Source organism: Meles meles, chromosome 20, assembly GCF_922984935.1.
Source record: "Meles meles chromosome 20, mMelMel3.1 paternal haplotype, whole genome shotgun sequence".
In the NCBI taxonomy this organism is placed as follows: domain Eukaryota; kingdom Metazoa; phylum Chordata; class Mammalia; order Carnivora; family Mustelidae; genus Meles; species Meles meles.
In genome coordinates, this window is record NC_060085.1 from 54,840,618 (window position 1) to 54,853,220 (window position 12,603).

Sequence of the window (12,603 nt, forward strand, 5' to 3'; positions counted from 1 at the left end):
GCTGTCACTTAAAGCTCTCCAGCTCCATTGACCTATCCCAGGAAAGAAGTCCTAGGAAAGAAGAAGTCTCTGAGTAAAGCCTAAAAGCTGCTTTAATAAAATCTTTGTTCCAAGTTCTTTTCATGATTTTTGGGGGGTTTTATTTAAATTCAAGTTAGTCAACATATAGCGTATTATTAATTTCAGGGTAGAATTTAGTGATTTATCAGTTGTATATAACAGCCAATGCTCATTTCATCATGTGCCCTCCTTAATGCCCATCATCCATCATGCTACCCCATCCCCCTACCGCCCTCCCCTCCAGCAACCTTGTTTGTTCGCTGTAGTGAAGAGTCTATTATCGTTTGTCTCCGTTTCTGTTTTTATCTTTATTTTCATGAGTCTCTGGTTTGGTCTTAAAAGAATCCACTCAGGTACTTGTTAAATTCCCATGCCCCCTTTTAAGAGGCAACTGAAGCGGGGCACCTGGGTGGCTCAGTGGGCTAAAGCCTCTGCTTTCGGCTCAGGTCATGATCCCAGGGTCCTGGGATCGAGCCCCACGTCGGGCTCTCTGCTCCGTGGAGAGCCTGCTTCCTCCTCTCTCTCTGCCTAGTTGTGATTTCTCTCTGTCCAATAAATAAAATATTTAAAAAAAAAATTTTTTTTTTTAAATGGAGGCAACTGAAGCACAGAACTGCTACGTAATTTGCCCAAGAGCACACAGTTTTTAAGCTGGCCGAGAAAGGAGGGACCAGATTTCCCACACTGCCCCCCTGCCCAAGGTGAAGCTCTAGACACCTGCAGAAGTCCAGGGCAATCAGGCAGCCCCCAGGTCAGGAACTGGTCTTTTCAGAGAGCGCCCACCAGAACTTCAGCCTGATTGGACCAGCCCAAGTCACACGACATACCACCTAACCAATCGCTGTGTCCAGGGGGATGCAAGAAGCCAGTGAGCTAATCCCTGTGTCCCGCTCAGCCCAGAAGCAGCTGGGAGGTGAGAACATTCCCAAAGGTCAGGAGAAAGGAAATGGATTCTAGAGGAGCAAACACCTTGCAACCACCACAGTCCCGTGAGGGAAATGTGATTTATTCCACCACAACAAGGCGTGGGGCATAACAGAATTGTGTCAGGATCCCAGGAAATAGCAGGCACACTCAGATTGGGTAATTTGAAGAGAGTTTAATGAAGGGATTATTTACAAAGGAGTAGACAGAGTGGAAAGAAACCACAGGGTTAGTGCACAGCAGCACAGTGACAAAGTGCAGTCACCAGAACGGGGAGAGAGAGCAAGCTGTGGGAAGAAGACAGTCTGAGAGAAGCAGCGACCTTGGTCGAAAGAGGTAGCCAATTCATGGGGACCCTACAGGGAGGGAATGGGGGAATAAGCCCCAAATCCTTCTCCCTTTCCCCTCTGGGCTCTTGTGTGTGTCCCCTTGATAGAAGCCAGCCAGGAACCAGAGAGTAAGGCTGCCTGTTGAGGCAGGGTACAACGTATCCAGGACAAAGGTGGGCATGGACATGGAGAGGCTGGTGGAAGGTGTCTGGCACATCTGATAGTCGGCAACTGTTGGAAGCAGAGCCCTTGGTCCCCACACTGGGAAACCCTTACTTCAAACCGCGTTCTCAATGTGAAGGTGCTTGAAAATCACCCAGGGAACTTTCATAAATGCAGTTGCCTGGGCCCCTCTTCACAGACTCTGACTCAGTATGCCTTAAAATGGGCTCATCTGAGCCCAAGACAGGACTGTGGGTGCAGGCAGTGTCTGGGGAGGTGAGTGCAGGAAGCAGTAGTGAGAGAATGAGGAGAACAAGACAGGGAGGAAGGAAAGTTAATATAGGTGTGCATTGCTGAGGTCACTGCTCTCTCAGTAAATAAATACTCCAAGAATATGTGCCAGAGGGACAGTTCCCACGCCCATTGGTCAAGGATTCCCCCCGGGGGCATCCTGACTGTGTTTATATGTGGGATCCCACAACTTGGAGAAAGTCTTGGGCAGGATGTGAAAAGATGTGCTGCACGTACCAGGCATGGGACACTTGACAGCTCAAGGTGAGACTGAGCATGCACAAAACATTCACCATACCTGCGGGTGACATCAGGGCACCAGAGCCTTGTGCTTCTGCCAGATAGGTCTCGTGTGAAGCAATCTGCACTATAAACAAGCATCCCGGGTATTTCTGAAAGAGTTGGTCAGTAAACCACAGTTGGGAAAACTTCTAGGCAGGACAACACACCATGTTTTAGGCACTAGGGCATGTGGGTAAGTCAGAGTCCCCCAGAAGAGGGAATGAGTGCTTGATTATACTGATATATCACTTTATATTCTTGAATGTATCAGTTATCTACTGCTGTATAACAAATTATCCCAAAAATCTGATGGCCCAGAACAATGATAATCATTGATTATCTCACACGGTGTCTGTGGGTCAGGAATTTGGAGGCCACTTAGCTGGAAGGTTTTGGCTCAGAGTGTCCCATGAGGTTGCATCAGATGTTAGCTGGGGCCGCCTCATCTGAAGGCTTGATTGGGGCCGTGGGAGCTACTTCCGAGATGGCCCACTCGTATGATATTGGCAGGAAATCTCAATTCCTTGCCAAGTAACTTCCCCAGCCCCCACTTGCGTGTCCTCACGACAAGATGGCTGGTTCCTCCAGAGTGAAATGTGGAATCCACACTGCCCTTTTATGATTTAGGCTTGGAAGTCAATTTTTTCATTTCTACCAGACTCTATTGGTCATGCAACTCAGCTCTATTCACTAAAGGAAGGGCCTACACAAAGTTGTGGACACTAAGAGGCTGGAATCATTGGGGGGATCTCGGAGGCTGCTTACCACCCAATGTTAGCACAGAGCCTGACACATACAGGTAACTCGGTTAGTGATTGGTGAGTGTTGACTGTTGAATGTTAACCCTAGCCCTGTGTAAGGCCTGTGCCTTCCCTGAAAATATTATGTTCTTTTTAGAAAGTTAAAATAGAGATTGAATAAGGAGAGGCCAGCACAAGCTAATGCTCAAGAGAACCATAAACTGAATTGGGTCAGAAGGCTAAGAGTGGCCCAGGGAAGTGTCCAGACACCTTAATGGCAGGCAGAGAGCCAGCCGAGTCCCTATTCTGACCCTGCAAAGGAAGTTCCTTGTGGCTTGGAAGTTTGGGGCAGGAAGCTCCCACTCTCTGCAGCTTGCCCTGAGCCTCTAGCTGAATAGCTGAGTGACATTAGGCTGATTCTGTCCTCTGTTTCCTGCCTGATGGCTAACACCATCCATGACTCTTGTTCCAGTCGGGGACAAGCCTGAAGATTGTGAGAACTAGAAAGGCCCCAAGAGGCCATCAGGTCTCGTGTCCGATGTTAAGAAACTGAAGACCCGAGAGAAAAGAGGGTTATCTAAGGTCACCGGCAGACATACTCAACACCCATTTCGGGCCAGGCCTTCTGCTGGGACATTGACACCCATCACATCCTTTAATCTTTATGACAATCCTGAACCATAGGAATGATGAATCCCATTTTACACATGGGGTCCAGGAAGGAAAGTGTGCTGTAGACAGTCACATAGCAAAGAAGCGGTGGAGCCTACATTTGAACCCCAGCCTCTCTAACCTTCAAGGTCGTGGTCTTGCAGGGTAGAAGGTGGGCAAACAGAAGAGATGATGGAGTCAGACATCTGGGCCCCTACCAACAGTGGGCTCTGGGGACCATGTCTATCTCCTGCCCCTTCCAGCCCTGGCATGGGCTCCCTGAATGGTGCTAGGGACATAGGGCCATGTTTAGCAATCCCCACACAGAGCGTCCTGCTTTGGGATGGAGCCCACAGTGGTGACAGCTTCGGGCTTTCGGCTGCCTCCACACTCATTGCAGGAAAGGGTGGCCGCCCTGTGAGACAGTTATTGCCACACGCACGGGGCTCTGCATCTTAGGATAAGGCCATGGGGTCTCAGGGGATCTGAGCTCTGGTGCAAAGGCTCATATGATCAGGACCAGTGTTGTGCAATGGTTTGGGTCAAAGGTTTGCTAGTCAGAAGCCCTGGTAAACAATTCTGGGCTCCATAGATACAAATACAACAAGCTTTTTGTGGGTATCTATTGAGTGGCCGCTACAGGCCAGGGCACTGGGTATATATTATTTCATATTTTCCCAGCATTCCTGGGCTGGGGGAGGCATCACTGCTCCCTCTTCTAGATCAGGAAACTGAGGCCCAGATAGGGAAAACGGCACCAAAGTCGCAGAGTTATTAAGTGCCCCCATCAGAATTTGAACCCGGGGCTGTGACTCTCTGACCCCCCAGTCCCGTCTGCCACCTCCGTTCTCTGTGCCGAGGCTCAGGGCCGGTGGGGAGGCCATTCCTGTGTGTTCACCACAGGATCCCTGTTGCAGCAAGCATCTGGATTGGCAGGGTCGCCCTGGGGTTTAAGCTGGAGCTTTAGGTGCCTGACCAGACCTGCATCCAAACCCTGACCTGCCGCTTTCAGGTTCTGTAGCTATGGGGCAAATCCCTTGGTCTGACTGAGTCTCTGTTTTCTGGAACCTAGGATGGAGTAGAAACTTCTTGTGTTACAAGTTGCTCGGGTCAGGGAGCTAACACCTCTGGAGTGCCTTGGAAGCCCTCAGGAAATACTCAGCAGCCCACTGTGTGATTTTTAATCAACTGGGGCCACTGTCCTAAAAGGCAGACAGAGCATCAGAGACCCCCTAGCCAGGACCTTGAGTTCCCCACGAGCCTAAGAACCCCATTAAGGGACAGCCCCCTTCAGGGGAGGTGGCATTAGCCTTATCCTTACAGAGAAAGACTCTGAGCTGAAGCTCAGAGCCTGTAAGGAACTTGCTGAAGGCTGCACAGCCACGGAGGTGGGACTAGGACTTGGAGCTCATGCTCCTTCCACCAAACCTATCGCATTCATCTTGGCCTCCCAGGGCCCAGCACGACTGGGACCCGACAAATGCCTGCATTCAGGAGGGGGGCATATTTTGCAGGAGTACATAAGGGCACTTTTACCCAAATCTGATGCAAATGCTACTGTGGGCACTGACAAGGGTTTGATGGGCAGCTTTCGGAACCCAGTCCCTCCCTCCATCCCTGCCTAGCCCAGCCTCATCACTCAACACAGGCTCCCATGGGAACTGGCTACTCAGCCTCAGCCGCCTCCACATCACACCCCCCCCCACCCCAGTGTCCTTCTTATTTGTCCTGGGGGGGCTGTGGGTGGTGGGCAGGACTCCCTACCTCCCCTTTAGAAAATATTTCGTTACCTTCTCTTTACTATACAGTTCATTTTATTACAGGAAAAATAGTCAATAGAGAATGAAATTCTCTATCATTTCAAATATTCATCTCAAAATGAAAAACGAGAAGCTAAGAATCAGCTGCAGCCTGACCACTGGGAGACACGTGGACAAGAGCCATTACAATCTCCCGAGCTTCTGGTCTAAGTAGACACACACATATGGACATATACGTAATTTTTCTTTTAACCGAAATGCTGCTTGGAAACCCGCTTCATTGGCTTAAAAACAGCGTGATGACAAAAATAATTCCTGTTCATCACAGACAAAGTACAAACTGTGAATGGCACAAAGACAAAAGTGAACATGACCCCCCATGGTCCATATTCGGGGGTGATTTCCTCTCAGTCGATTTTTCCGTGCCTGTAGGATAAGGTATGAAATCGTTCCAGGGCATTCGAGTATAAAATTTAATATATTTTCTTTCTAAATCGAAGGAATGTGTTTTCAGGGTGGGGCAACCCAGAAAGTCGAGGAAAGGCCTCTCATCCTCAGTCTCCCTTGACTGCCCCTGCCTCTCAGAGGCAGGCGGCTCCATCCCCAAAGATCAAGCCAGGGTCCCCGGAGTCACAGCTCCAGCCCCTGCCCCCGTGGCCTCCGTGCCAGCACACCCATCAGTGGCTCAGCTACCTGCAGGCCACCCCCAGGCCCTCCACCCAAGTCTCAGTGGACACAGCCCTTTCCACCCACTTCTGTTCCCTCTGACCCTTGAACCCGTCTCCATGCAGAACCATCCAACACCATCAGCTCTGGGAGCGCTGGCTTTAGCGGGGGAAAGGCTGGTAAATTCTCGGCAAGAAAGCTGTTGTGGAGGGAAGGAGATACTACCTCTCTTTCTTCCTTGAGTCTCTTACATTTGCAAGGGCAAATCAGAAATTAATGTGCCAACAAGTTATCCTGCCCAAAACATCCACCTACATTAAACAAGAATGTAGGCGTTTGTCATCTTTTCTGTTCCCTCTCTTCATCTTATTTTCTCTGCTACTCAAGCTCTTCTCTTTCTCCTTCCCAGTTCCTTTTCCTGTTCATCCCAGCCCTCAGTGGCCTAGCCCTCTTTTGAGCTCCTAAGGCTTCAGGTTCATGGATCATCACCCTGGACGGGGTGAGTCAGGCCACTGCTGTGAGGTAGACATGGCTGGTCTTTGAGCACCGCAAGATCAGGGTCTGTATGGCTCTTGGGGGTACCCTGGAGGAAGTGGCTGGGGGCCAAGCAGGAGTGCAGGTGTGGCACTTGACTGAGAGTTATGAAATTGGACAGAGGACATCTGTCCCCAAACCTTCTCTCCCCCAGTGCAACATAGAGGCTCCTCCTGGGTTGGGTTCATAGAGTCAGAGTGGCAAGTGGCAGCCCAAGCTTAGGGGTAAACCTGGTATTTGTGGCCACCATGAAAAAAGTGGGAAACCCAGCAGAAGCCTCAGCATCATCTGGAGTATAGGGAAGCCCAAGGCTGGTGGCCACTTTCCTGGTTCGTGGCAAAATATCTGTGCAAGGTGGCCCAAGACCAGGCATAAACAGGAGGGGGTTCTTGGAGTGTCTGGAAATAAAAGTGGGTGATGGGTAGATGGAGGATGGCTAACCCATGACCCAGTGGCAAAAGAGTGGTCTTCATTGCCCTAGCCACCACCCCCCCACCCCCCCACCCCCCCACCCCCGCCAATCACTTGGTCTGGCTTAGCTGGAGCATGGTTCAGGCTATCCCAAATAGCCAAGGAGAACCCAGAGGAAAAAAATGTTTTGGTTGCCTTATTTTGTGCGTGTGCACATCCTTATTTACTTATGGTTGTGATAAAATGAGCAATTCCCTGCTTTGGCAAACAGGGTGTCCGGACCATCGGTGACTTTTTCTCACTGCTGGTGTCATCATTATGAACGCCAACAGAGCAGCTGTTGGGGAGATATTTGCCCCTAAACAAACGGCCCAACTGGTGAGCTCCACTGTTTCCCTGACTGTTCTGTGGTACTTCTTCCTCTGCTGGGGGCTGGCACCTCTCATTAACGTCAGGTTTCAGCAGTGCTCCCTGCTCACCGAAGTATCACCTGCTCTCTGGTGGCTCAATCAGTACCTTGTTAAAGTGGTCCATATATTTAAGTCATTTCTAAATTCAACAGGTGCCTTACACGTAGCAGGCAGTCAGTCTTCACACGCTCATTCAGTCCAGGAGCCCAGGGAAGGGCCCCAAAGGAGAGCTCTTTCCTGTCAACCCTAGGGCAGCTAGCTGCCAGCAGATCAGGGTCCCTGGTTGGGTTATGCCCTTGCTCAAACACCTTCAGTGGCTCCCTAGGACCTACACGATAAAGTTTAAAATCTTCACCGCTCAAGATCCGGGTCTGACTTCAGCGGGCTTTTCCAGCGTCCCCTTCCAGCGTCCCCTTCTACGCACCCTTCCCACATCCTGAATTCCAGCCTTCTCCAGCTATCACCAGTCCCTTCGCCATTCAAAGCCAGAACCCTTCCTAGCTCCATCCTCGGTTTCTGCCATGGCCCTTTTCTTCTAATCTTAATCAAAATGGAACTTTGGTGGCACCTGGGTGGCTCAGTCAGTTAAGCATCCAGCTCTTGGTTTCAACTCAGGTTGTTATCGCCGGGTCCTGAGATCCAGCCCTGCCTCCACACTCGGTGCACAGTCTGGGTTGAGATTCTTTACCCCTCCTTCGCCCTCCCATCCCCTGCTTGCACTCGTTCGCTCTCTAACATGAGTAAATAAATAAAATCTTCCAAAAAAAATAAAAAATAATAATAACGTAGAGTACCATAGAATGTTGTCTCCTGTCACATACACTGGAACTTCTTAGGGCTGGGGATGTTGTTTAGCAATGTGTCCCTCACGCCCTGCCCTCAGGAGCAGTTCAGTAAACCATGCTTGGTGCTCTTTACAGTCAGGCTCTCTAATCACCATGACAACCTAGCAAACTAGGCAGTGTTTTCCCCCAAATGAAGTCTCAGGTTAAGCAACTCGACCAAAGTCAGATATGCTTAGTCTCAAAGGCAGAACTCTTCTCGCGGTGTCTAAAGCAGGTTTAATGTGTGTGGGCTAACAACAAAAACAAGACGAAAAGCAAAACAAGACGAAGACCCCACCCTGCTTCATAGAAGCAGCGTTAGCCCGACCTAATCCCACCTCTCATGGGAGGGCACGTTTTCCGGGAGCTCCCTACCTGGGCGGACCCCCACCCCACCCCCTTCTCTGAAGTTCGGTTTCCTCAACGGTCGTGGGGTAAGATATCAATAGCTTCCTTCTTCGGCTGACAGAGATAACACACACAGAGCCTGCAGCGCCGTGCTAAGCTAAGTCCCCTTCCTTCCTGGGTGCCCTGCCCCATCTCCTCCTCCGTGCTGAGGCGCGGCGGCGGCCGGGGCAGGGCGGGGCAGGGGGCGGAGCCTGGCCCCTCCGGACCCGCCGCCAGAATCCCACATCTGGCCCCTCGGGGTGGGAGTGGGAAGGGAGCCAGGCTCCCTGGACGCTGATGAAATGTGTCTGTTGTGGGCCTGTTGGGCAATGCTGAAACTGGGGAGGAAGGAACAGCAACCGCCGCGTCTCCAGGCTGGGTCCCGGGCAGCTTGAGCAACGCCCCCCGGCAGTTGCTCCATCGGCCAAGCAAGGGCTATGATGCCCTAGGGTAGGGTGTTGCACCACGTTCTTAGAAAGCTGCCTCTGTACATGCAGTGCCATTTGGGGCCTCGGCTGGTTTTGTTTCATCACTGTCTTTTTCACTTCCAAATTTCTGAGGGGAAATTGGGAGACAGTGATGTGGTGAAATGATCATTATTAGCCAACTTTCCCCGAGAACTTACTCCGTGTCCTGCCCTGTGCTAAGTGCCTTCGTCTATGTGATCTCGGGGAATCCACACGCCGACCCTCTCAGGTAGGTACTGTTCCTCTGCACACGAGCCAGCGAAGAAACTGAGGCCCCGAGTGGTTGAGCAGCTTGCCCATGGTCACACAGCGGATAAACGGGGGAGCCGGGATTTGCGCTCAAACTGCACGGTTCCGGGACCCTTACCCACAACTGGCACTGCCTCCCATGAGTGAAAAGAAGCCCGCTTTGCAGTCAGGCTGCTCTGGCCTCGAATCTCAGCAATGCTGCTGGCTCGTTACATGTCCTCAGCAGGGCCCTTTCTTTTCTCTGGGTCTCAGCTTCCCCATCGGCAGAGAAAGTGGGTTAGAACAGATGGCTGGTTCTCAATTTTTCTTTCAGCTTTTTTAAAAAAATAGAACGTTTCAAGCAGGGATCAACCGCAGATAGGGGCGAGAGAACCTCACAGGGTGACAGGAACATTCTAAACCTAGATTGTGGTGATGGTTGCACAACATCGTAGATTCTCTAAAAAGCCTTGAATCGTACACTTCCAGTGGGTGAATTTTATGGTATGTAAATTACACCTCAATAAAGCTGTAAGAAACTAGAGTATTTTATGAAGCCACAGTACTCGGTCCCCAGTACCCCACAGGATTGTTCAAAAATCAGTAGAACCGTGTGGATTCTGGATGGCCTCAGACTCTGACCTTCTGGAACCCCGAGTTCATTTTTAGCCCCTTCCTTGTGCAGATTGCTGTGCTGAGGTGTGGACAGAGCTTCCATCCTCCACACTGTCAGCCCACCCCAGCAGAGCACCTGGCCCACGGGAGATGCCCAACAAGCATTATTCTATGAGTGACAGACTGAGGAGTAACTTGAACATTTTCCCAAGGGTGGACCAGACTTCAGACTGCTTGGAGGCAAGAACTGTGTTTTCCTTTTCAAACACCCAATTCCCCAAAACAGATCAGTACAAGTAGGAATTTGGTTGTGGTTTGTTGAATGAATAAACAACTCAGCCCCTGCTCCTGAGACAAATTGAGAAGGCAAGGTATCAATGTATATATACAGTCGTCCCCCCTTATCTGTGGTTTCCTTTTCCATGATTTCAGTTACCCCCAGTCAAGAGTGCTCCTGAAGCAGACGATGCCCCTTCTGACATTATTATCAGATCAGAGGTGGCCCAGCCCTAGGTCACAGTGCCGACATCACTCCCCTGCCTTCGTCTCATCACGTGGGCATTTTATCATCTCACATCATCACAAGAACAAGGGTGAGTACAGTACACTAAGGTATTTTGAGAGACACCATCACATAACTTTAATTACATTGATCGTTACAATGCTTGTATTTTTATTATTGTTGCTAATCTCTTACTGTAGCTAATTTAGAAATTAAACTTTCTCATCGGTATGAATGTTTAGGAAAAAACACAGCCTGTGTAGGGTTTGGTGCCGTCTGCAGTTTCAGGCATCTGCGGAGTGTCTTGGAACGCATCCTCCATAGATAAGGGAGCTGCTGTAGGCAGACAGTGCACTACTGAGGTTGTGTCCGTTGTAAGTTACAACTGTAAATTTAAGGCGAACAAAATGGACTGGGAAGGTATGGGGATGAGAGCCTGCAGATCACACCACGGAAAGTGTAGGTAAAAAGCAGTTCTGTGGGTCCACGAAGCAGCAGACCCGGCTCATCTGTTTAGGAAACCTCTATGGGAGAAAGCAGCTGGAACCATCTTCAGTCCCTGTGTTATCCTCCCTTGACATTCAGATCCCAGGAGAAGGGTGTCTGATTAGTTTGGCTGGGATCACAGGCCCTCCTTGAGCCAAAAATAGTTGCATCGACAGTCCGTAAAGACCGTGTTTAGTGCGGGTTGGGGAGGGGCTCAAAACCAAACCTGGGTGCTGATTCTAGAAGAAGAAGAGGTCAATGTTGGGCAGATCAAAACACCCAATCTCCGGAGCACCTGGCTGGCTCAGTAGGTAGAGCGTGCTGACTCTTGATCATGAGTTCGTGGGTTCAAGCCCCATGTTAGGTGTAGAGATTACTTAAAAATAAAATCTTTAGAAAAAAGGTGTCCGCCAGAAAGTCCCATAACAGCAAACAATGGAAATGAGAGTTGAAAGAATTAATAGATATTCCACCAAGGCAGGTAGGCACAGAACCACAATGTGGGGTTGCCCCCGAACGCCATGGCAGGCAGGCATCAGAGAAACCAGCAGGCAGTGGGCTAAGATGTTAAGGAGAGCTGGGACAACTTATAGTTTTTTCTTTTTTCTTCTAGTCAGACTCTTGGCTAAGCTACTCACTACTACTGATAGCCATCTCTTAGCAGCAGGGCCATTTCCTGTCTATTCTGGAAAGCTCGGGAATCCAGTGGCTTTGACTAAGTGGTCTGAGGAGAACTGTTGTGAGCAAGGCGACTTGACGCCCCCTTGGTGCTTCCCCAGAGGCATCTGCTGTGTGGCCCTTGCTAAGGCCACGAGCTCCGGCCAGTGCTGCCGAGGAAATGAGGAAAGAAAGACTAAAAGACTGCTCTCCAAACTCCTTCTGAGGCACCTGCTCTATATCTGTTCTCTGATTTAATGCTAGCAGCTGGTCAGCAAGCTGAGCATGATTAACACCATCTGTCAGTCGAAGCGACTGAGATTGATGAAGTGACCTGCCTGGTGACAAGTGGGAGAGCTGGGATTTGAATCTAGGACAAGAAAGCTCCAAAGACCCTGCTTGACTTCTGTACTGGGGCCCTCCCCAGGGGTCAGTTCATCACGTAACTTCCCTGGGTTTCCCCATCTGCAAACCAAGGAGCTGAAAGCTAAGTGAGAGGGTCGTCTCCTGCCCTCATTCAGAAGCGTCCCAGACAGCGACGGGTGGGTGCAGCCGGTGAGGCCCAGGCCACACTGAGTGTCAAGAAGAGATGACTGATTGAAGTGGCTTTCAGCAGAGAAGCCAGCCCACCACAGGCCGGAGGCAAGACCTAAGCATGTGAGTCACCCCCACCTCTCCCTGCCACCAGAGGAGACGGGGACAACCCGTGTCTGGTCTCCTCGGGCCCCTACCCCCACCCTCAAGGGTGTCTCAGAACCAAGGCACAGACTCTACCGAGATTAGGACTACGTGCTCAGACACACACACAGACTTTGCAAACAATGCAGGGAAATAAAGTTCTCACAGGAAACATTATCATACTGACTCACGACAGACCCATCCATAAAACAAACTCCTGGTACCTGGGGCCGCCTCAGAGAGCAGTGGCCTGGGAGATAGGCCCACTCTCTCCTGGGCCCCGGAGGAAGTGGGTGCCGCCGGGGGGAGGGGTGGCTTCCCCTGCCCTCTCTGACGCCTGCCTGGGATCTAAATTATTTGTCAGAGGGAGAAAAATGATTATTTTTAAAAAGAAGCACAAGTCCCAGAGCATCACGGCCTCTTCGCCTTGTCACAAGAGCTCTGTTGCAAAAAACCTCTCTTAATGTCATGGTATTTTGCAAGTCACTTGCCATGCCAATGCAGAAAACATTATGGTCCCCAGAGGCCTGTGTCTTCAC

The 12,603-nt window shown here is 50.5% G+C and overlaps 1 protein-coding gene across 1 annotated transcript in view; it reads left to right on the forward strand.

The window, feature by feature from the left end:
* Positions 1-10,202: 10,202 nt before the first annotated feature.
* TSEN2 (tRNA splicing endonuclease subunit 2) overlaps positions 10,203-12,603 on the forward strand; it is a 69,808-nt gene continuing 67,407 nt past the window's right edge. The window contains exon 1 of the mRNA XM_045991016.1: positions 10,203-10,334. The gene's annotated coding sequence lies outside the window, so the exon portion shown is untranslated. The remainder of the gene's footprint in view (positions 10,335-12,603) is intronic.